The sequence below is a fragment of the Chelonoidis abingdonii genome, chromosome 1 (genome assembly GCF_003597395.2).
Source record: "Chelonoidis abingdonii isolate Lonesome George chromosome 1, CheloAbing_2.0, whole genome shotgun sequence".
Taxonomy (NCBI): domain Eukaryota; kingdom Metazoa; phylum Chordata; order Testudines; family Testudinidae; genus Chelonoidis; species Chelonoidis abingdonii.
Genome location: NC_133769.1, coordinates 18111353 through 18134984, shown reverse-complemented (window position 1 = coordinate 18134984; position 23632 = coordinate 18111353). Strand labels below are relative to the sequence as shown.

General features: G+C 44.0%; 1 protein-coding gene across 3 annotated transcripts in view; it reads left to right on the top strand.

The window, feature by feature from the left end:
- The first annotated feature begins 1131 nt into the window (after positions 1-1131).
- The window catches only part of GRM3 (glutamate metabotropic receptor 3), a 151628-nt gene continuing 129127 nt past the window's right edge, over positions 1132-23632 (top strand). The window contains exons 1-2 of one of the 3 annotated variants that reach the window (XM_032765806.2): positions 1132-1992; positions 2529-2644. The gene's annotated coding sequence lies outside the window, so the exon portion shown is untranslated. Of the gene's footprint in view, positions 1993-2215; positions 2281-2528; positions 2645-23632 lie in introns of those variants that run through there. The other 2 variants (XM_032765805.2, XM_032765807.2) reach the window with 2 other exon arrangements.

Genomic DNA, 23632 nt, shown 5'->3' with positions numbered 1-23632 from the left:
GAGAATAGAGCCCTTGGTGGTTTGCTCTTTGCTTCACTGAAGGCCGCAATGAAATCGTTTAGCAGGCACATCGCAGCAAATGCCCTTGGCTCCCGGGAACAGAACTCCTGTACAATTGCCCAAGAAGCTCAAACGCAGGGGCTGGATTGCAAAAGCAAGCAGCTGTTCGATAACATTAAATATTGAAGACCAGAGATAGGGTTATTTTTTAAATTGGCTTCATTCATCACTGGAACCAGGGCTGCTTCGTACAACATGGGATGGACTGCATAGTCCCTTGTTCAAGGCTTATGAGTGCAATGCTCCAGAGTCTTCCTTCACCTTCCCCAGACTCCTACATCACACACGCTGAGGGAAGGAAAGGGGGCCAGACCTGACTTGAAGTGGGGAGGGAATAAATAGCATGTGCTGTGTTTGTTGGCTCAGTTAAGGGAATAGTGGCCAGAAGTTTCCTGTTAAGCAGGAGAAGCTGGGAAACTTGCAAAATATCCCAGCCGGAGCTGTCATGAAGGAGATGTCCCTAGTTGTTATCTCAGCCAGCTTTTATTCAATAATAACACCCGGCAATGGAGCATGAGTAGTAAATCACACTGCGGTCCCCCATGCAGCTGTTTGGCAGCATTGTTTAAACTCACCCCAGCTGAAGTCAATGGATTTGCACCCGTTGACCCCTGTGGTTCATTCATCCCGTGATGTTTGATTGTCTTTCTTTAGATCCATTACCCCATATTAACTGGCCTCTGAGGGTTGTGGGGTGGTAAGACTTTCAAGCCAAATTTTGCTTTCAAATCTGATTATTTGAAAATATATCTTTATACGTTTTAAACTGTTTACATTGATTTGGTTTTCTGTCTTCTGCCTTTGCTGCATTCTGGCTTCTTTTCCTGGTGCCCATTTTTCCTCTTTGCTGCTCTCTGACAGAGTTGAGGTGGAGGGGAGGCTGTTTTTCCTTTAAAGAAAGAGAGAACAAAAGTAGATCTTTCAAACCAGCTAAGAGATAGAGAAGCAGACAGGGAGCAGACAACCCAGCAGACTGATCTGACTCTGCATTCCAGCCCCTTCTTGCAAATTTCTCCACTTGAATCTCTCCTGGATTGGTGAAGAGGAAGAAAAAAAAAAAAAGCACAACGAGGCAGCATCCAGAGCATCCTCGCAGGGGTGTGGCTCCCCTCCCCCCTCCTCCAATCAGAACTTTTTAGGAGGGGGCCTCCCAAGAAGATTGATGCCGGGTTGCTAGGAGATAGCAGCGTCTCCCATTCTTGCCCCGGCTGCCAGTGCAGGTGCGGAGCAGTGGGGAAAGCAGCTGATCGCATTGCTCCGTGTGTGGCTCATGCAGTCACTCAGCAGCATGGGAGCGCAGGATGCTCCTGCTTCCGAGGACTCCTTGCCGGTCCCAGCTCCCGGGCCGCGCTGAGAGCAAGAACCAGCTTCAAAGTTATCCCTAGAGAAATAATCCTCCCCCCGCGGATCTGCAGGCAGCAGGTGCTGGCTGGGAATAGGAAGCCTGCACAGTCTGCCCCCCTCGCCTCCCTTCTCTTGACAGTCCCGGCCAGGCTGGTAATTTAAGGCTCTGCACCAAGCTCCCCCCAGCTGAAAGGAGGGGAAGGAAGGATGCGGCTCCGCAGCAGGGAGCCCCCGGTAGAAGCCTGGCCCAGGCGAGCCCCAGTCGGGCCGGTGCGCGGGAAGCGGGCTCAGGAGAAGCGAGGCGCAGGGAAGCGGGGGGTTAATTGGTGAGCGCAGATCCCCCCCCTCACACCCAGCCTCCCCCCTCCCTCCCAGACGCACGGGAGGCCTTGATGCGCTGCCAGCGGGACTCGGTCCAGAGCCAGGGGGGGACGCGGGAAACGCTGCTCTCCCCACACAAGTTTGGACTTTCCGGGGGGTGGCAAACTCCCTCGCGGATCTTAAAGGGCAAATGAGAGGGAGCGCGGAGCCCGGCAGCGATCCGGAGCCCAGGAGCAGCCGCGCACCCTGGAGGTACCTTCCCGCACGGTAAGGAGAGGACCGCGGCGCCGCTGCTGCTGCCCGGGCGCGGCTTGCGGCGCGATCCTGGGGGAAGTTAAGGGGGGGGGGTATTTGCCTAGAGATTCAGGGATTGGCGGGCGGCAGGGCGGGGAAAGGGGGCAGGTGATCGAGGGTTGCAATGGGCCCCTCCGCTGCACAGGGCAAGTAGGGGGCGGCGGACCCCGCGAGCCCCCAGACCCCGGGGCTTTCCCTGGTTTGCAAACCCATCGCCCGTCGCGTCGGCTCCGCACCATGACTCGATGGTACCCGGCGGCGGTAAGTGAAACGGGCTCCCCGGCTCACCCGAAGCACAGCGCCTGCAGCCAGATGTTGCCCAGGGGTTCGCTGGGGGAACTGAAGTTCCTGTCCGTTTGGTTCCCAAGCGCGGGTGGCCACTGGCAAGCCACCCTGGAAGCTACTAGCCGGCCCCTAGCTCAGCGCATGTTCTTGTCTGGAGGGGAAAGCAGGCTTGGGGGAGAGAGATGGGGAACACGGCGCATTGACAAGGCTTCACTGCTCCTTAGAGATTTCTGCCGGGATTTGGCTGCTCCCAGGACCCTAAGCTTGGAGTTCTGTAAAGGATATAGAATAACTATAAGTGCATGTATCCAGCCGTGTGTACATAGATGTGCATATCCGTGTGAGTAACTGTATTTTCTCTCTGTATTTGTGTGTGCCCGTGTACATACATCTGTCTGTATGTGTGTCTATACACGTGTGTTTGTGCCCATATGTGTGCCTATCTATATGTGTATATACGCATATATCTATCCATGTGTGTGTAACTACCTTTGTGTTGTATGTGTGTAAAAAAAAGTATATATTTTAACAACTCTCTGAAGGTGGGTGATTTTTATACATATACATGTACATAAATATGTATGAGTGCAGAAGCAAGAGATAATATATATATGTTTATGTGGCTGTATGGTTTTTCCAAGTTATCCTAAAGCTTCAGTTACGTATTTTTTTAAAAATCCCCAAATGTCACTAATCTTAGCATTTTAAGGTTTGCATTCAAACCAAGCAAAACACAAAAAAATCAGTATTCAGGCTAATGTTGCTTTGGTCTAAGTTAAGGATAAAACTGCTCGTTTTAACTTTTCACAGCTTTTTCACAGTTTATGTCACTTGCTGAAGACGATGTAAAACATATTCTAAATAGTTGATTCATTTTAAAAAATCTTCCTTGGCAGCTTGTGAAACAAATTACTCAAGATGCAGACTAGCAAATATTTAAGCTTGTGTAAATACATGTCTGGGATTGCTTAAATCTGCATGAAAACAATTTGAAAGGTGTATCTTCCACCTGATTAAATACATACTTTAGAACAATGACAATACATTTCTAGATACATTTCCCTTATAATGCTTACAAGCCATTAAGTACATCTACTGACTACATATTTTTATACATGCAATGATTAGAAAACATAATTTACTCTAAAGAGAGTTGCAATTGCAAAAATACAAGTTAAGGATTTAATTCCAAATTGAGGACAATTTTATACAGTGCCTTTTATCCTCAAGGATAGATCAATGATCAATGTGAATCCTTCTTAATTAATTGATTAATGAGCAGAATAATAGGAATGATTGTGGTCTACTGTGAAATAACACATTCTTCCCCCACCCTTTCCAAAATACACCAATCAATGTACTGTCCACCAAACCTAATTGTTTCTATGATTACTCATTTTAGAGGTAAAAAAGAATGAAAATCAACATTAAGTAAAAAATGTCAATCATTTTCCCCTGTTGTGTAACTTAAAAATAAGCAAAATCGCTATTTTTATCAAGTACATTAAAATATAAATCTTGCTTCTGTGCTGAGACACTGCTTTTTGTTGCTGTTTGTTTTGTTTGAGTTGTTTTTATTGATGGCCTAGTTATACTCCTCTGCAAATAATGATTTTTAATGTAAATGTTACAGAATGCTAGCATTCAAAGAGTGAATCCTTGGCAAGGTGCGGGGATCAAGTTCCTCTCAGGATCTTGTTTGCATCTTTATACTTAGATAATATGTGCTGGAGCAAGTTTTGAAAGTAAGCTCGAACACCAAAGCAAAAGAAACATAGAGGTAATAACACTTATCAGTTCAACCATCTGTGCTGTTTAAGTGGAATTTAATTTAGAAATGGGTAAAGTAATGGGGAGGGGGGAAGGGAAGATACACTGTTACATCTTGATATTGAAAGGAAGATTTGTACAGATGTTTTCTGCAAACAAGATATCCCCAGGGAAAATCCTATAGAATTTAATAGTGTGCTAGCTAGTAAGGTTCTGTATGAATCACTATAAAACCCTATGAAGCTTAATTCTAATCTGGTTTGCCCTGGTTTAAATCAGGAGTAATTAGTTTGACATCAATGATCCAGATCCTTAGCTGGTATAATTGAGTTCCATGGAGCTACCCCAATTTACACCAGCTGAGGATCTGGTTTAATAGTGTGAGTTCAGAATCAAGCCTGTACACTTTAGTAAAGCAGGCGATCCTGGCTATATACATTTGTTGAAGCATCCTATAGGATTCTACTGCAGGAAAGATCATTCTCTATTGAATTCTATAGGAGGGTTCAGAAAACCCATAGAAGGGTTATTTTTTTCTATTAAATCTCCATTAGAGACCAGAATTTCAAAGCTTTGTCTCTCCTTACACACAATATAATAATAATTAATCATTTTGTTTATAAAGCACCTACCCACCAAAGCTCTCACGAAGTTGTACAGCAATGAAATCGATACTGCATGGCACAATACAGGATAATACGGTATTACTGTTTGTGTGTAAACATATATAATGAGAAGTGCAGGGAGTTGTTCGAACTGTGGTGAAGAAATCCATGTAGTATCAACTGGCTTGTCTTGCTGAGTATTGATGCGAAGTTTACTGATGGTTTAACCAGATGGCTATCACTAAGTGATCCAGGCCCATTCTTGATCAGAAGCTAAGGTTGATTGTCCCTTGCCATATGCAGGGAAATACGGAGGCATAAGGTGCTCCCTTACTTCTTTGCATGGGATGCACATGCAGCCTCCCCATGGTCACTACTCCCATTCCCATGAAGGGGTGCGGAATGGGAAGGGCTTTGGTTCCACCCACCCCAACAATGCATCAAGCAGTGAGGAGGGGAAAGTAATCTATGACTTCTCTATGCTCGTTTCCCCCATGGAACAAGTTGGGAGCCAAGAGATTGAGTCTCTTCCCTGGGGTAGTGCACCTATCAATCCTTGAGGGGGCCATTTAGGGAACTGGGGTAAAAAACTGTCTGGGGTTTGGTCCTGCTTTGAGCAGGGGGTTGGACTAGATGACCTTCTGAGGTCCCTTCCAACCCTAATCTTCTATGATTCTATGATTCTATGTGCTACCTCTTCTGCAGGGCAGACTGCAGAGTGATGCTGTAGCCCTAAACTGGGGGAAAGGAGTGGGGCGTAGTGTAAAATGTATCTTTTCATTTAAAATCATCTCTTTATTTGAATAGTAGAACTGCCTGGACAAAAGACAAGATTTTCTCACAGACTTTGTAATATCCAACTCTAGGCTGGGAACAACTTCAGTGCAAGCGTGTGTGAATTTTTCCATTGCTACAGACAAAAAAGCAATTGTCTACACAAGTGTTTCAGTTTCTACTGGGAGGCAAGGCTATCGCTGCCTCCTCTGGTATGCTCAGAATCCAATGACCAATGTCAGTGAAACTGTCGCCGTGTATATTTTACTGCAGGGTTTTTCCGTACTTTTTTTCAGTATTCCACGAAAATTACAAGGAATATAATACGTCATTTCAAGCTGTGTGTTAACTCAGTGGTGTCGGATCATCAGTCGCTATAAATCAATGCAGTTCCATTGAAATCAAAGGGCACTGAAGTCAATGGAGTTACATGAATTTATACCGAAGAGCTATCCCAATATTCCTTTTACCTTCGTATTGGCCCCATGAAGCTAAAACAATATAATTGGAAACACTGTAATGCCATTATGCACAGCTACAGTGGAACTAAATGGAACTTTAGGTAGTAGTCTTCATACTATATAGATATAGGGCCTTGTTGTCAACTGGCGTAGATCAGCATAACTCCATGGAAATCAATGGAGTTAGACAAATTTGCACCAGCTGAGGATCTACCCCATAACCTGTTGCATAAAATGGTATAAAAACACAATTGTAAAAGGATAACTAAAAAAGCTCATTCTACGCTACAGTCTGTTCTTAGATGCAGACACCAGCCTCATTATGATGATCATTATTATACCAAAATGGCCAGTAGCAAGTGTCTACACTGAAGAACTTACAATCAAAAGCCCCAATTCAATAAAGTACTTCAAACACCTAAGTAAGCCCACTGACTTCATTGAGACTGCTCATATGCATAAAGTTTAGCACGTGCTTAAGTACCTTGCTGAATGGGACCTATGGCTCTGATCCAGCACCATTACAGTCAATGGAAGCTTTGCCACTTATTTTGATGAGTGTAGGGTCCGTGAGCAAATGAAGATGGTGGAAAAACAAGACAGGATATGCATTAAGTAGGGAATGCACAGCAGAACTTAAACACTTCATGGATAAAGATTTTTTCCAAGGTTTCTTGTAGGGGACTAAGAGACCCTAGAGCTTCAAATGGGGAGATTTTTTTCAGATACAAATGGGTGGCATGGGAATAGGCACAAAAGTCAGAAATGGATGAAGAGGGAAATGGGGTGATGAGTGATAAAGCCTAGGAGGAATGCAAAGAACTTCAGGCAGTGGAGAAATGACGCAAAGAGAAGAAGGCCAAGCTGGACCTGGAGTAAGTGTAAGAGCAATGTGAAGATTCAAGGATGACTGAAACGTGGTCAGAGCAGTGGGGAAAGAAAGATGGTTTTGGTAGCTGCATTTTGGGTTGATGGAAGTGGAGAGAGTTAAGAGTGGAGGAGGAGAAGCTGCAATAATTAAAGCATGAGATTGCAATGGCGAAGAAGGCGTGAATTTTGGAGGTGGTGTAGAGGTAGCAACTGCTGAATTTGGCAAGGAGTGGGGAGAGATGACACTAAGAATGCCATCTTATTCAGTGCAGAGGATGATGGTGATAGAGGTGGGGAGACAGGAGAGGTTTATGGAGAAGATTTCAGGGAGTTAATGTTCACCACTTGGAATTTCAAGTTGTAGTGAGTCACATGAAAGGAGATATCAGAGAGCCAGGTGGAGATATGAAAATGGGGAAAAAATTGAAAGTTCATGCATGCCTACAAATTTTTTCAGAGAAACCAGAGCAGGGGTGGACAAATGTTTTGGGCCGAGGGCCACATCTGGGTGGGGAAATTGTATGCAGGGCCGGGGCAGGGGATTGGGATGCAGGAGGGTGTGTGGGGTGTGGCAGGGGGTGTGGTGTGCAGGAAGGGGCTCAGGACAAGGGATTGGGGCAGAGGAGGGGTGTGATGTGTATAAGGGGAAGGGGTGCAGGAGGGTTGCGGACTGAGGGAGGGAGCTCAAGGCAGGGGGTTGGGGTGCAGGAGGGGTGCAGGGTGTGGCAGGGGGCTCAGGGCAGGGGGTTGGGGTGCAGGAGGGGTGCGGGATGTACAAGGGGGCTCAGGGCAGGGAGCTGGGGGATAGAGTGCAAGAGGGGTTTGGGCTCCAGCCCGGCGCCGTTTACCTAAAGCAGGTCCAGGGTGGCAGCAGCGCACACCGAGACCAGGGCAGGCTCCCTGCATGTCTGCCCTGATCCCACACCACACCGCTCCAGGAAGTGCTGCAGCCCCTGGGGGAAAGGGGGTGGAGGGCTCCGCGTGCGCTGCCTTTGCTGCACCTCCAGGTACCTCCCCCGAAGCTCCCATTGGCCGCAGTTCCCCATTCCTGGCCAATGGGAGCTGCAGGGGGCAGTGCCTGGAGGCAAGGGCAATGCATGGAGCCCTCTGCCCCTCCCACCCGAGAGCTGCAGGGACGTAGTGCCAGATGCTTCTGAGAGCGGCATGGGGCCCATGGCACAACAAGGGACAATCCCGCGGGCCAGATCCAAAGCCCTGAGGGGCCAGATCTGGCCCATGGGCTGTAGTTTGCTCACCTCTGAACCAGATTAAAACTGATATGACTAAACCTGTGTGAGCAAATTGCATCACTCAAGAGGAGAGTGGAGGAAGAAAAGGGGAGGGCCCTGTGTGACCGGAATCTCTGGGGAGCCAGCTGAGGTCACTCAGGGTGAACTGCAAAGAATGAGGCAGGCAATCTCCAAAGCTGGTGTATATTCCAATACTTAGATTTAACAGGCCAGCACAAAACAGCTTCTGTTAGAGCTCACTGGTTACTCAGAAATCAACAACACAGTTCCTTTAAAGTAACTCAGCCTCAGGCCTCCACCTAGATACCCAAGTCAAATATGATGAGGATTAATGAAAATCTTATTCATCATAGAAAAAAAATTCATCCGGTCCCAATGGATCAGACACATTACCTCCCAGGTTAATGAATATGCTAGATCTTACCCAAATACATGCTTACAGCCAATTCTTATTAACTAAACTAAAATTTATTTAAAAAAAAGAAAAGAGAGAGTATAAGTTAAAAGATCAGTATACACACAGACATGAGTCAGTCTTGAGATTCAGATTCATAGCAGAGATGGTGAGCTTTGTAGATGCAGAGTTCTTTCAGAAATAGTTCCTAGTCTATAGTCAATCTTTATATTCAGAGTGGTCCAGTTAGAACTGGGATCTCAGTGTTGTGGCTTAAGTTTCCCCTGCATTGAAGCATCAAGCAGATCTGAGATGACAGGATCAGGACCAAGAGTCTTTTATACAATTTTCTAGCAGCCACTTGACCGTACAGTCTTAGGTGAACAGTAGGCTTTTGATGTAACCTTCTGTTTCCTAAACCTCACTGGTAATTAACTACATGGATTAACATAAAATAATTTATCCATTAAGCTGTTTATCACAAACTTTAACAAGACACATAGACAATGATATTATTTCATCCAAGATTCATCTAAATGTTCATATTCCCTTTTGATCTCTAAATCAATAGCGATAGTGACAGATAGGAACTGTCTGTTTACATGGCTAACATTTAACAAGCTATACTTAACACATACAATTCATATCACCTTTAATTCTCTAACAATACAGGCTTGCATTTCAAAGTTCTAGCCTACTTCACATGGAATGGCCTTAGTTACCATTTACATAGTGTTCTAACATCTCTCTAATGGTTGGCTCTGATCATGTATTCTGCAGAATGCTTAACCCTTTCTGGCTATGTGTCACACTTTGTATAAGATTTGTTGCAATTCTATAATGGTGGTAGCAACAATGGTTTGCACGGTCATTCTTGAATTAGATAATGTCACACCTGGATGGAGTCCAGAAAAAATAAATGAGCAGGGGAGGAGGAATGTGATAGAGACCCTTAAGGAGACAATGAAGAAGTGGTCAGAGATGTCAGAGAAGAATCAAGAAACACAAGTATTGGGGGAGGTGAGACAATGAACTGCAGTGTCAAAGGCTGCTGCTAGATCAAGGAGACAAAGTACACAGATGTGGCCTTTTAGACATGGCCAGGAGGTCTTCAGAAACTCTGGTGAGAAAAGTGTTGGTGGAGTGAAGACAATGAAAGCCAGATTGCAGGGCCTCAAAGGAAGATACCTTGAGGAAAGGAATTAGTGAGAGGAAAAACTGATCCCCTGTTTAGAGCATCAGTCAAGCAGTTTCAGAAGCAGGGCTGAGGAGGCAGATAGGATAGAAGTTAGAGAGGCAGGTGGGTTTTTCAGGATGAGAGAAACCAGAGCTTTTTGCGTGAAGATCGACCGTTCCTGGAGAGAGGGCAGAGAGAGAGAGGAGAAAGGGGAAGAGAAGGCGCAGAGATCCCAGTAGGTGGTGTAGATTATAGGAGCATAGGGATTGGAAGGGATCTTCTGGGTCCATAGAATCCAGTCCCCTGCTATATCAGGCAACCCTGTCAGATAATTCCATTCATAAACTTATCAAGCTCCATCTTAAAACTATCTACCGGTAACTTGTTTTTCCCCATTACTCCTACTGGACAACTGTTATGCCCCTGAAGCACCCCATGTGGTACAGAAAGGGAGGAGGCCGGGGCTTGGGTAGAGGGCCTGAGAAGGGAGGCAAAGGGAATTAGAGACCCATGACTCACCGAGTGTAAATGCCTTGCCAGGGAAATAACTACCCTGAGGGAAGAAAGAGCAACTGGAAAAATAGGAAATGTTAGTAAGTGGGTGCATCATTAGCTGACAAGTAGGGGCCTTATAATGTCCTGTTTTTCCAAGGGACTCTCCAATTGGCCACAATTTCACAACTGAATCAGGGACCACTTTGTTACCTGATGTGTTTCATTTAGATCTGAAATGTAGGTCTGGCCAGCTACATCGCACAGGGATGTGAAAGCCCAGTGCAGACAGTGCTAGGTCAACAGAAGAGTTGTTCTGTTGACCTAACTACTGCCTCTCGGGAGGTGGATTTACTACAGCAATGGAAGAACACCTTCCGTTGCTATAGTAAGTGTCTACACTACAGTGCTACAGCAGTGCAACTGCAGTGCTGCAGCTATGCTTCTGTAACATTTCTAGTGTAGACAAGCCTTAAGACACTAAATGTCCAGACTGCTGACCTTACAAAATCTTCATCCTGTGCAGTTCTGAAAACTATCAACTTCTGTGCATTTGTGATGTGGTGTCCCCAAAGCCATGTGGTATTAGGCGAAGCCAAAAGTTACTCTGCAGTCTGAAAGATATGGTTCTGCAGACAATTTACTGAGTCTAAGTTTTGGTCGTGGTGACTCTTCCTTGCAATAAGTGTTGCGTAAAAACCTGCTTAGATGTGTTGCCAATGGAGAGCTGACTGTCTGCACTGTGTGAGTTTCATACATCTTTCAGCTGAATCAAAGATCCAGATGTAGCATTTGGGGACATCACTGATCTGTGACAATCACTGGAGCACTTTGTGCTTATAAACCAACAAGAGGATTGCACTGACCCATAGAGTATGGCAAGGGACAGATTTTCAAAAGAATTCAGCATCTACCAGCCCCAACTTATGCCTCTAAATAAATGGCCTGGTTCCACTCAAGTGCCTAAATGAAACAGACAGATTTTCAACTGCTGGGTTCTGCGTAGTTTTAAAATCTGGTCCTAAACAGTTTCTCATCAGTGACAGATGAAATAAGGAGAATATTCTCCATTTAACTTATTCATTACAAAGTGCTATGTGCAACAGAGCATGATACAACTGAAATTGCTTATGAAACATACTATATGTTGCAATACAATATGCTATACAATACTGTATTGTGTAGTTATGATTAGGGACCTATTAAAGCTAAAGGAGCATTGCCACTGACTTCACTGGGTGTTGGTCAGTGCCCAGGGTAATGGATTTGTGGTTGCATATATTTGTGTATGTCTCAGTGAGTGCACAAGCTTTTATTCCTGCATTCTTTAGCTACAGTGTTTGGATCTTGTAATTTCTGCCAGGGATTATTAATTTATTAGTGGCAATTGTAATCACAATGGGGTATATATTTCTCAGTAAAGAAATTATGATGGCAGCCAGAATAGAGCATATTAAATAATATAGAGGAGAAACCCATATGTAGCCATAGGGACTAGTTAAAGACACAATGCTGTTTAGTATAGAATGGGCATCCTGCTGACAAAACCACACACAGACATCTGTGAAAAATCAAGGCACAACATTTGGGAACATGACCCCTGCCCTTATAACATGGGGAGATTGGCTGAAATTTTTCTTCCACAGCCTTCATTTTTCATATAAATAGATAGGTACCTTATACTAAGACACATAGGGACCAATCCTGCAACTCCTACTCTTACAAAGGGGCTATCTTAGTCCTATTGATTGGGATTACTCTCATGGGTAAGCATTGTTGAATTGAGTCCCTGTCTAAAACTATACAAATTATTATCAGTATTTTACTTCTAATAAAAAATTGACCCTGCCAAACAAAAGACAATTTCTGGAGGAAGTGAATGAGCATCTTTGCTGAAGATATATATTAACCTGAGTTTTAGTTCGATGGAAATTAAATTGTCCAGGTATTGAGCTGGATTCTCAGCTAGTTTAAATTGGCATTGCTCTGTTGATGTCAATGGAGCTACATCAATTTATACCAGCTGAGGGTCTAGCCCATAAGCTCCTGAATTTTTAATGGATCCTTCACTGAAATTGGGCTCAGTCCAACATCCTATACAGTCAATGGGAAATTTGCCATTCACTTCAGTACACAATGGATCAGGCTTCTATCTGTTGTCCAAAAGATTCTTTCTAGAGTAGCACATACAACAAATCAAGGTCTTGGTTTTAGCTGCTAGCAATTACATTTTATCACTACTTTAGATCTCTGTCCTGTAAAAAAAAAATCACATTCAGTCTAGTAATCTGACCGCAAAGTCATAGATCAGCATTTGGTAAAATTCAGTACAAGAGGACTTCATACATTGTTAATTTGTACACCTCATTCTTTGCACACACAGAGAAGAGCATCTGTGTCTCCTCTCTTCCCTTGAAAATTTTGACATCAAAGAGCTACAGTGAACTTTCATACGACTAGAATATTTACAAAATGTGCTATAAAAATGACTACTCCAGAGTTATTTCTAAGTATTATAAATCGGTAGAATTAAACTATGCTTATTAAATACATGGACAATGTCCATGTTTCCGAGGCATTCTTCTTGGCTTTTTCAATTGGACTTGCTCACTTTCGCACTAATTGGCAACACTCAAACTTTTGATGGGGCCTCCATTGTAATTTGATCTGGACAGATATTGCATATCCATTACTTATGGACCTGATCCTGTGTGTTGCCAAGTGCTGTCAGCTCCTGATGAAGTCAATGTGAATTAAGGGCACTTGGCACCACATGGGATTTCAGCATTTTGTTAAATCAGGCTCTCGTTACTCTACCTACTCCCAAAAGCTGAGGAAGGGCAGAGTTCTTTAAGGGAATGCAAGATCAACATTAATGTCAACATCAGCTAGTTCTTCTGAGCCATCTTGTTAGCAACCACATTTCTGATAAAGGAAAATCTACAGCTACTCTGCGTCTCTTGACATTAAAGGAGATATTTACCTTCTCTTTTGTAGCCAACAAGTATGCCCAGTCTTAGGATCTTCACTGTAGAACAATTACAGTAATATGAAGAGTAACATGCAACAAGTCCTTTTCCCATCTATTTGCCTGTCTATTATGCAGTTAATAAGGCTCTGTTTACACGTGGGTAATCCTGAGATCGATTTATTAAAATAAGTTTATGAGTTAAAAGGGAAGAAGATCTAATGGGATAGTCTGGGGAATACAAATCAGGTGAGATGACTTTTAGAGAATAGTAATTTTGCTTCCTGAAACTGACTTGATATCTCCAGGAAGAAAAATGCCCAGCTTAAAGCAGCCTGTTCTTTCTTCACTCGGAAGTGATCTTAAATTAATTGTGCAGTTTATCTGAACTTGGTTTTCCTTAGTATCCTAGGAGAAAAGCTGTGAGAGACTGGGAATTTTAACTTGTTTGTAATGTAAACTCAGTATATTGGCATCACTTTTTAACACTCCAGAAGCTAGCAGGAGGGTGAAGAAGCCTTGATTCTCTAAGCAAACAAAGAGGGAAAAATGGTGACAGGAATCACCCTCACTGAAAGGCAGATAATGAAAATGTGGGAAAAGGTCTTTATTTTAAGGATTGCCTTTCCAAGGCCACTTAAAATGATATTTACAATGTCAGGCTCTTTATTATTATTAGACCTCTTCAAAAATGGGGGAAGCAAGAAGGAAATTTCCCATTTTTATTGTATTTAGTTACTTATTTGCTTTTTTCAACAACATTTTCAAGATTTCTCAACTATTATAATACATTTCATTTCATTTCAATTTAGCCAAGATTTCTCCCAGAAGCAGGTATCTGGGGCATTCCGCAGGTGTTGTGGACTGTTTTCGTACCCTGCGGAGCAGGTTCTGATACCCTTATACACCCTGGCACTACTCAGTATGAGTAAGGGTAGCTGAATGTGGCCCAAGTGCAGTATCCAGATTCTAAAGGCTAGACTGTGATTTTAGCCATAGCTCTAAGCCAGAGGTGGAGCATAAACTGCACCTCCCAGGAGTAGCCACAGAAGGCGTTGTCACTCAGAGACACCACTGTAAGACACAATTCCTACTCTTCTTCCTTCTTGATCCCAGAGGGTACTACTACTCTGTAACTCTCTGCTGGATCCAGTGCCCTGGCCAGTTAGTAGGTGGGTGGAGCCATTCCCCGCCCCTTCCAGCTGATGACTCCCTGCCCACCTGCTCCAAGGAAGGACTAGGCAGATGGGTAGCCCTATTTACTCCCACATGCCTTAATCAAAGGTGTAAGGAATAGTAGATGCCCTCACTCCCTCTGACTCCCCTGCAAGGACATGTAGCCCGAGTGAGAATCTAGCCCTGAATGAGGATGCTGTTTGATTTGGCCTCTTCAGATGAAATGGCACATGCAGCACCTTATGCCTAATGAACCATGCCACTCACAATGATATACGAACATTTGTGATTTTTAAAACAAAGGCACAGCTCTCAACTTTGCACCCCAGGAGAGTTCTAGCAAATGAGTTTACTTGCAGGAATGTCCCTGAAACAGGGCCACATTCATCTAGTCAGGGAACTGGCTCTGAATTGCGGCCCTTGAGGGCGACTGTGTGTTAAGAAGAAAATATGTGTTTGCTTGAGAACTGAATGTGCATTTGTTCCCTGAGCTGCACCCTGTGATTTTTAAACTGATGTGCTTGAATCAGCCTTGTCACTAGGGAGTGGGAGGCATCCCACCTTTTCTCTGCAGCCGCAGCAGTAGTTCTGGAATGAGTCGGACGTGCTGTCCCTTCCCTGCTGCTGCTGCTCAGCAGCTCCCCCTCTGGCTGCCCACTGCATCACAGCAAAGGGAGGAGAATTCTTCCACTGACAGCATCCTTTCCAGGCTGTGGGAACCGCAGGGAAAGCTCAAACAGCTCTGCCTGACCTTAACAGAGTGCTCAGCTAGGGAATGCTCCTTCCCCACACATACACAGAGGGCAGACCAGGAGAGGGGGAAAGGAGGAGAAGATGAGAACTAACAACTAGTTATGGCTCCCTGATTTTCTGCCCCAGAGCAGGTTAGAGCACCTGGTGAGCTGCTCTAACTTGTGCCAGCTCCAGATGGTCCCTAACAGACTATTCACCAGGTCAACAGCATGCATCAGTCACTCCTTTCCTTGACCTTGACCTGCCTCTGTGCATGCCCACATGCCCCCTGCACCAGCTGCTTTGAGAAAGGAAGCATAGTAGCCAGATAGATTGGCACTACACCTGCTATGACATGTGGCTGGTTTCCACTCCCTTTGCAGCACACAAGTGGCACAAATGGAGTGGCAAAGGCCAGAGAACCTACCCCAAGGTATTGATTGTGGTCCCTTGGCCTTTGTGAAATAATATATTTGGCCCCAGGCTGGAATAGTTGGACTCTGCTGGTCTAAGCGGTACATGGTGCAATGAAGGAGCAGTAAAACAGAGGGAGGTGAGACTGTGGACACACAGCACGCAGCAAAGGTGTGTGTGTGCAGTTGGGTATGCTCCCCCACCACCACCTTCAATGAGCTCTGAAACAGCCCATAGATCAGAAACATGCTCCCTGGGAGCCCCCTAACGTCCAGCATAATGGTATTGAATCGGCTGCAGTGGAGCAGAGGGAACTCATTCACTCAGGTCCCAACAGGTGCAGTGAAGGTGAAGGTGCAGTGACTATGCAGGGAGGCCTTTGCAGTAGCTGATGCACTCTCCCGTGAGAGTTTCCTAGAATACACTGGTTAAAAATTGTCCTTAAAATGTAAAAGTCTTGTAGTTTACATACTTAGTAGTATATGTAAAGGTGCATGTGTTGTATTAATCTGGTTAGTCTAAAGTTCTAGGAACAAATCACCGCCAGTGACGTTTCCCACTGTCTGTGATTTGGGGGGCGTGTCATAAACAGATAGCTAAGAGTTAATGTTTCTTTTACCTGTAAAGGGTTAACAAAGGGAACCAAACACCTGACCAGAGGACCAATCAGGAAACCGGATTTTTCAAAGCTCAGGGAGGGGAAGTTTTTGGGTGTGGGTTCTTGTTCCTGTCTGTGCTCTCTTCAGCTCTGAGAGAAGATCTTTCTAGCTCCAGGTTTCTATATCTTCAGTTTCCAAGTGTAAGTACAAAGGGAAAAACAATAGGCTTTAGTTTTTTTTTTGTTATTACATGTGTGTAGTTTGCTGGAATGTTTTTAAATTGTATTTCTTTTTGAATAAGTTCTGTTTATTCATGTTTCTTTTAAGAGCAATTGACCATGTATATTGTATCTTGATACAGAGAACCATTTTTTATTCTTTTTCTTTCTTTTTAGATAAAGCTTTCTTTTAAGAACCTGTTGGAGTTTTTCTCTGGTTAAGGCTAAGGAATCGAAGGGAGGGGGAAATCCCCTTTGGTATTAGATTGACTAAGCTTGATTTGCATAGCCTGGTGAGGGGGAGAGAAAGACACTTAATCCTCAGGGTTTGTGTTCAAAGAATGGAAGCAGGGAAATCTCCTAGTGGACCCAGGGCGGGAAAATCTGGGGGGAGGTAAAGAGGGAGAAGGGAAGGGGTTATTTCCCTTTGTTGTGAGACTCGGCCATCTGAGTCTTGGGTCCCCCAGGGAAGGTTGGGGAGACCAGAATGAGGCAGGCACTGATCCTGTCTGTGGCAGCGCTATCAGATCCAAGCTGGTAATTAAGCTTGGAGGGTTCATGCAGGCATCCACATTTTGGATGCTAAGGTTCAGAATTGGGACTTATGCTTATGACAAGTCCTGCGTATAGGGGTGTGTGCTCCGTGCCAGCTCCAGTTATGCCAATGGGAAGGGGAGCATTGGAGTTGGGCTGAGGACAGGGACGCTGGTCCAGTGGCCACAGAGGGGCACTAGTTGTCACTTGGGCCACAGAGGAGCACTAGCTATCACTCTCCAGTCTCCGAACTGGAGTAGTAACTGTAGTAAAGTGGTCATCAAGGGGTTAACTGGGTTACTCAGAGTATTATAGGTTGAAGTTGTGCTCCCTAACTTCTGGTTTAGTTAGGATTGTGGGAGTTTTCTGCCCCACCCTGTTGTGATATAGTTAAATAAAGCAGCAAGTTCCCAGCCTGCTATCCTGTGAGTAGACTGATCATCGTTGCACTGAGCAGTCCCTTTACAAAAGTGACCATGGAAGGCTCTGTACAGGAGTCCCAAGTGAGAGTGTCCCCCTGTAAATCCCCTCACAGGTCATCCACATTAAGCCCAGCTACTGTAGCTTTTGGCAGGATTCAAGAATCTCACCTGTAGCAAAATTCTGTTTCAAGCAGAATTTACATTATTTGCCTCCCAGTGTTTATTGTTAATCCTGCTATTGAGAAACAAGCTCTTTTTGATTAGCATAGAGCACTTGCAATGCAGGACCGGGAAAGAGAAAGCATTCTGCAGATACGGGCGGAGTTCTCACCAGTCTTTTCTCAAAACCTCCTTTCTGCCTAGTGCACAGCTTGCACATCTCTAGCTTCAAGGAAATGACACATGCAAGTAGTAAAAACTGCACTTGAGCCTCCAGAGCAGTACACAGAGCACCCATAACATTGAAAAAAAGCACCCCCTGGCCTCCAAGCTAATCAACAAACTGTTTTAATTTATCTCAGCAAATTAAAACACATTCAGGCAAACTGTTAAGTTAACTTCCAGAGCTCCTTCCTCCGCTGAGCTCTCATTGTACAGGTGAGCAACTGCTTTGCAGGCATAAATAGCATGGTGCTGTACCACAAACTTAGCTGCCACTAGCCACTAGGTCTACCTGAGGGGAGGGGCGAGAGAGCCCTTTAGCCCCATTGCTTCCGTATAGGCATAGTGTGCCTGTTTGCACTCCCAGAGCACAAGGATAGAGCGTGTCAATGAAACCCATGGGGTTGTCTGGACTGGAGCCAGGGGCACTGCTCTGTGATGATAGATGGCTACACTGAGGCTAAGAGCAGCAATGGGAATGCTCCTGTCATGTCTCTGAAGGCATCTCATCTCCTGCTGCCCTCTGCCTGCAAAACATCCACACTTGCCTCCACTTGGGCCATATAACTTCTCAGCCTTTCACTATCCTGGCTCTGCTACTAGCTTCACTGAGCCCTGAATCAGCACCTTCTTTGGTTCCTGGCCATCGCTAGGGCTGCAGAGATCAGCTCTAGCAAGAGAAGAAGAAAACAAATGAATGACAGTGGGTTTCTTAGATTAGCTGTAATTTGGAAAATAGGCATTTGGGCATCAGAGCTCTTGGTAGACTTGAGGATCACAGGCCCCCTCTTGGTTTCACAGGTACAGCTCTCCTGGACTTTAATGACAAATGCATGCACACCCCCAAGCTCAGAATTTCCCCCACACTACATGTTCCCTGACTCTGGAGCTGCCTTAAGTATTAGCAGATAAACTCATATTATTCTATGAGTATGGAAGTAGAGATGGAAGTTCTCTAAAAGTGGGGAGGGAGACACCGGCACCTGAACCTTGGCCCCACACTCCACACCACTCCTTCTCCCCATGGCCAGGCCTACCCACATCGCCCCTTCATCCAGGGCCCTGCCCTCGCACCACCCCTCCCCTGAGGTCCCGTTCCCATGCCGCCTCTTCCCCACAAGAGCCCACACCCCACTCACTCCTTCTCCATCTCCTCCGCCCCCCCCCCGTTGCTCGCCCTTACAGCCAGTAAAAAATGATGGGGCCATGGCCCCCTGGGTCTCCCCATTCCCACACCCCGACTCTATTTTGTATCTAAGCTAATATCTCTATCAAGGATTTTATACTGTAGCATTTGAGTGCTTGACAGTTGGAGAGAAACATGCCTGCTTTCCCTCCACACATCTGACTTCTCTCCTGCTGTAGGGACGTCGGATGATGCTTTGGGTTATTTTTCCCTCTTATTTGTGACTGGAGTGCTTGTGGTGAAAGGGGTAGGTTTTTCATTTCATTCTAAAGTGAAGTTAAGAGTCAGGGACAGCTTGGTCTCTCCCTGGAGCACACTGCAGATTTGTAGTGTGGGGAAAAAATCAATTCAAATTTAAAAAATGTTTTGGTTTTGTCTAATTTGTTCTTCAGAAGCTTTCAGATTATTGTCAAATAAAGAAAATTTTCAAACAAAAACCTGGAAAATTGTTGGAGTTTGATTTTTTTACTTAAGCACAAAAAATGTTGTGGAAACTGGACATTTCCCACAACAATTTCCATTTTGATTAAAAAGCTATTTTCCACTGAAAACCATTCTGAAGAATATTTACCCTGGAGGGTGCCAATTCCATTCCTCCAATGACATCTTGCTGACATGGGAGGTGACAACCACACATGGCCCTTCAAGGAATTTGGGCCATTCTCATTGAGGTCTTTGAAGATGAACACCAAAAACCTTGAATTCAACCTGGAATTCAATGGGGAACCAATGACGAGAGTGGAGCAATACAGTTGTATGTTCTTGGGAGTTAGTTGCTGGCCTCTACATAATGAACCATCTGTAGGTTTTTAAGCTCGGCTGCTTCAGTCCTGTTTTCTGAGCACGGCAACAGAGAAGCTGTTTTGTCTTTTCTGAAGCATCACTAGCATTCGAAAACCCAGCCAGGAGTTGCTCGAACATTTTTTGTTTGTATTAATTCACATTTTTAATTCCGATATGTCACCAAACACAGTAGCATAACAGGATTCAAGTAGCTTGAAAGACAAAAGCCCACTTGGAATCAGACATGTTTATCTTTGGAGAATAATAACTACAGAAAGGAATGGATCAAGGGGCATTAAATGCCAGTCTAATCATTCATTAGGCAGCCTAATACTGATTAAATGTATTAATCCATTTCATTTTTCATCTATTCATTTCCATTGTTACCCCTGCCTATTGTCTCTTGTATATCTTACTTAACCCAAATTGGTTTGCTAATGGAAGAATCCACATGCAACTCAAGGCTCAAATCTCGCAGTCCTTTCTCAAGCCTACTGATGACACTGCCATAAGGACTTCAAGAGCTGACCCATATTCTCTGCTCTGCTTTGTGCCCTGGACAAAATAGTAACATGAGTCTTTTTATAGACAATGAAAATTAATACACATGCCGTGCGCATTGATTCTAGATAGCTCTTCCACACAGTCATGTTAAATTAATGTAGGTTTATTTGCAATATGTTTCTTGTGTCTCCTTCTAGGAAAAAGGACCTGATCCTATAACCCTTGCTCATGTGAATAGTCCTAAAAAAAATTGTTATTGTTTATTATACATTGCCTGGAAGTGTGCTAGGCTACGTGCTTTACAGACATGTAGGGAACAAGGCCCCTAATTACAGAGCAGAGATCACCAAGCCACTACTCCCACTCCCATGCAGGTTGCCAAAGAGTGCACAGGCAGGTACAAAGAATGGGTAGGGCCGAGTCTCCAGCTCAGCCACACACAAGCCAGCACAAGTGAGATGATACAGAAGGAGAAGTTAGCTAAGCCAGGTAAAGGGCTGATGCAGTTTACTTCCCCCAGAGGAAGCAGGGACTGAATTGTGACTCTTCATCCAGTCCCTGTTCTGCTCTTGCTGCAGTGCAGTTACATGCTACCCCTGCCTCAGTGCACATGTCAAGTTGCCTGTCAAGCCCACAGTGTTTAATATTGTCTTCAACAGAGTTGCTTATGGTAGCAAGGAGTTCACACAGCACTAAGTGTTTTCAGGATCAGGCATTATATAGATATAATGCAAGGGTAACAATTTAACCATCAGAAAGAGCAAAAGGGAGAGAGATGGTAAAGGTTACTCTATCCATGTTAAGCTATGTGCTGTGTTTTCATTGGTGTCAGGACTCATGGGTAGGCTTTACATTATCTAAGGCTCTAAATAATACATATATTTTTAATATTTGCATTTGGAACAAATGCAGTATATCTATTGACGTCATCGATGCAGAACGACAGCAACTCTAATACCTTCTACACTGCAGTAATTATTATGAAACTAACAGGTATTTTCTATTATTAACTCAAGCCATCAGCTGTAATAAATACGTATAAAACCTGATGGCTAGAACATAAGCTGCAGGAATATATGAAAGGCATGTGCAATATGTTTTCTGTCATGCCCCAATTGCTAATGCTGTTACCCACTAATTATTTGGTCAAAAATATATTGTAACTGAAATCAGAAATTACTGAGAAATTTCAGTTGTTAGATATAAGGGCTTAATATTAATATTAATTACTGGGGCAGGTTGGAGTATATTTTAATAAAAGTGTGAGATGATATTGACATTCAAATAACTCCTTAGAGGTTTTAAGGCTCGTATAATATCCAAAGGAATTCAGGATGAGAAGACTTTAGAAATTAATAACTTTTTTTAAAAAATGAAGATTTAAAAAATCATGTGTCTTGTTCCAAAAGGGCATTATGTTTTGTTGTCAGTTTGTGGAAATATATTATTCATATGAGTGATAGAAAAGATGCTTAGGGTAAATCACACACTGTCTTTTCGTCCGTTCACAAGCCCCTGTATCTTTCATTACTTGAGAATATAGAAATATTCCTTTTCGCCCTCTCAGAACAACTCACTCCCTCAGGTCAACAGTAGAAATGTGTTGATTTGTGATGCAGCAAAGTAGTTCAGGAACGAACCTGACCTAAATACAAGACTCAATGGGGCAGACCCTCAGCTGGTTTAAATTACCAACAAAGTCAATGGGTTCTACACCAGTTTACCCCAGCAGAGGATCTCGCTGGATGGGTCAGATCCACGGTACTGTCAATCACTGAGTTACACTCATGTAAATGAGAGAAGAATCAGACCTAACATTTCTAGTTCTTAGAACCTATTTTCATTCCAATTAAAAAACCAGTGGTAAAGAGGAGACATATTTTGCATCTCCATGTATTGCAACATGGTATTATTGTGGGGCATGTTTAAAATCACTCAGGGTACTAACACTGCTCTCCCTGGTTCCCCACTGGCCTCCAGCTAAGAGCTTGGTAAGTCGCCAGATCTTTAGCTAGTGTCAGCCAAAAGAGTTCCATTGCTTCACTGCAGCTACACTAATTTATGCCAGCTGAGGATCTGGCCCTTAACAAGTCTGGGCATATCTGTGGCAGACATTTCCCAAGTGATTGCTGATGTAAATGGAACACCAGAAGCCCAAACTGTAAGATTCACCCTATCTTTAAATTGCTGACCTGTTCATATACACAGCCTTCTGTTGTTTCAAGAGGCAGGAATGCATGTTACAAGTAGTGTTGCAATGAGTTGCTTCAGGTGCTCTACTAACTATTTGTTCCACTGCTACATCTTGGTCACCATCTCTCTAGCTTCTGAAATGTTACAAGGTGTTTTTAATTTTGAAGTTAGTATGTAAATTTTTTGTTATGGGTAGAATTCACCCCTGTGCAAAGGACAGCACAATTTATTATTATTGTGACAGGTTCCTCATAGGGTGCCACCTGGACCAGGTGCACCACTGAGCCCTGACTTACCAGCCTGGGTTTCCTCTCACACTGTGTTGCTGTGACAAGCTGCAAACCACTCCCGGTCCTACACTTCCACCAGCATTCACACAGGCAGGGACACAGCCAGCTGCAGTTGCATACAGGCTCTGGCCAGCCACAGCATGAACCAACAATAGAGAGGCTGCAGCCAAATTAACCCCCAGCTCCCCAGCCTAAGACCCCAGAACTGTACTGTCCTGCCCTGGTCAAAACCCTAACCTGCATGAATTTATTATCCAGTTTGCCCCTTCCTCAGTGTGGAGAGGAATATGCAACAGACTTTGCTCACAGAGCTGAGATTTTCCCAGACACTTATCTCAAAGGCAAACTGGTTTAGATAAAGCAAAAAACAAATTTATTAACTACAAAAGATAGATTGTAAGTGATTTTAAGTGATAGCAAACAGATCAAAACAGATTACCTAATAAATAAACAACACTGCAAACTAAGCTAATACACTAGATAGATTGAATATGAATTAGTAATTTCTTACCCTGGCTGATGATACAAGCAGTCCACCAAGTTTCCATGCACAGGCTAGAAATCCCTTTATCCTGAGACCAACACTTCCCCCAGTTCAGTCTTTGTTCCTCAGGGCTTTCCAGAAGTGTGTGGGGAATGAGGCCACTCGGTGATGTCACACCCCACTTTATATAGCTTTAACATGTAGCAAAAACCTTTTGTTCCAAACTCAATTCCCACCCCATTTTGTGGAAAAATACAGGTAACTCAATGGAAGTTCAGCATCATATGGTCTGGTCACGTGCCCTTGCTGAGTCATAGCAGCCATTACTTACAGGCCAGTTGAAACATTTACGGAAGGCTAAGCTCTTTCATCATCTATTGTCTTTGCTGATGGGCCATCAGCCCTGTCTAGCTTCTTCATTGTTGTTCCTGAAAAGCTGGCTGTTTCCGGAGTAAACACGTTTGAAATACAGATACATAGTCAATATTCATAACTTTAGATACAAAAATGATACATGCACACAATAATACATATTCAGCAAATCAAAGTTTTTCCAATGACACCTCATATGACTCATCTTGTAAAGAATGTATTATAATTATGCCATAATCATATAATATTACCATGACAAATATGGGGTATGGTGTCACA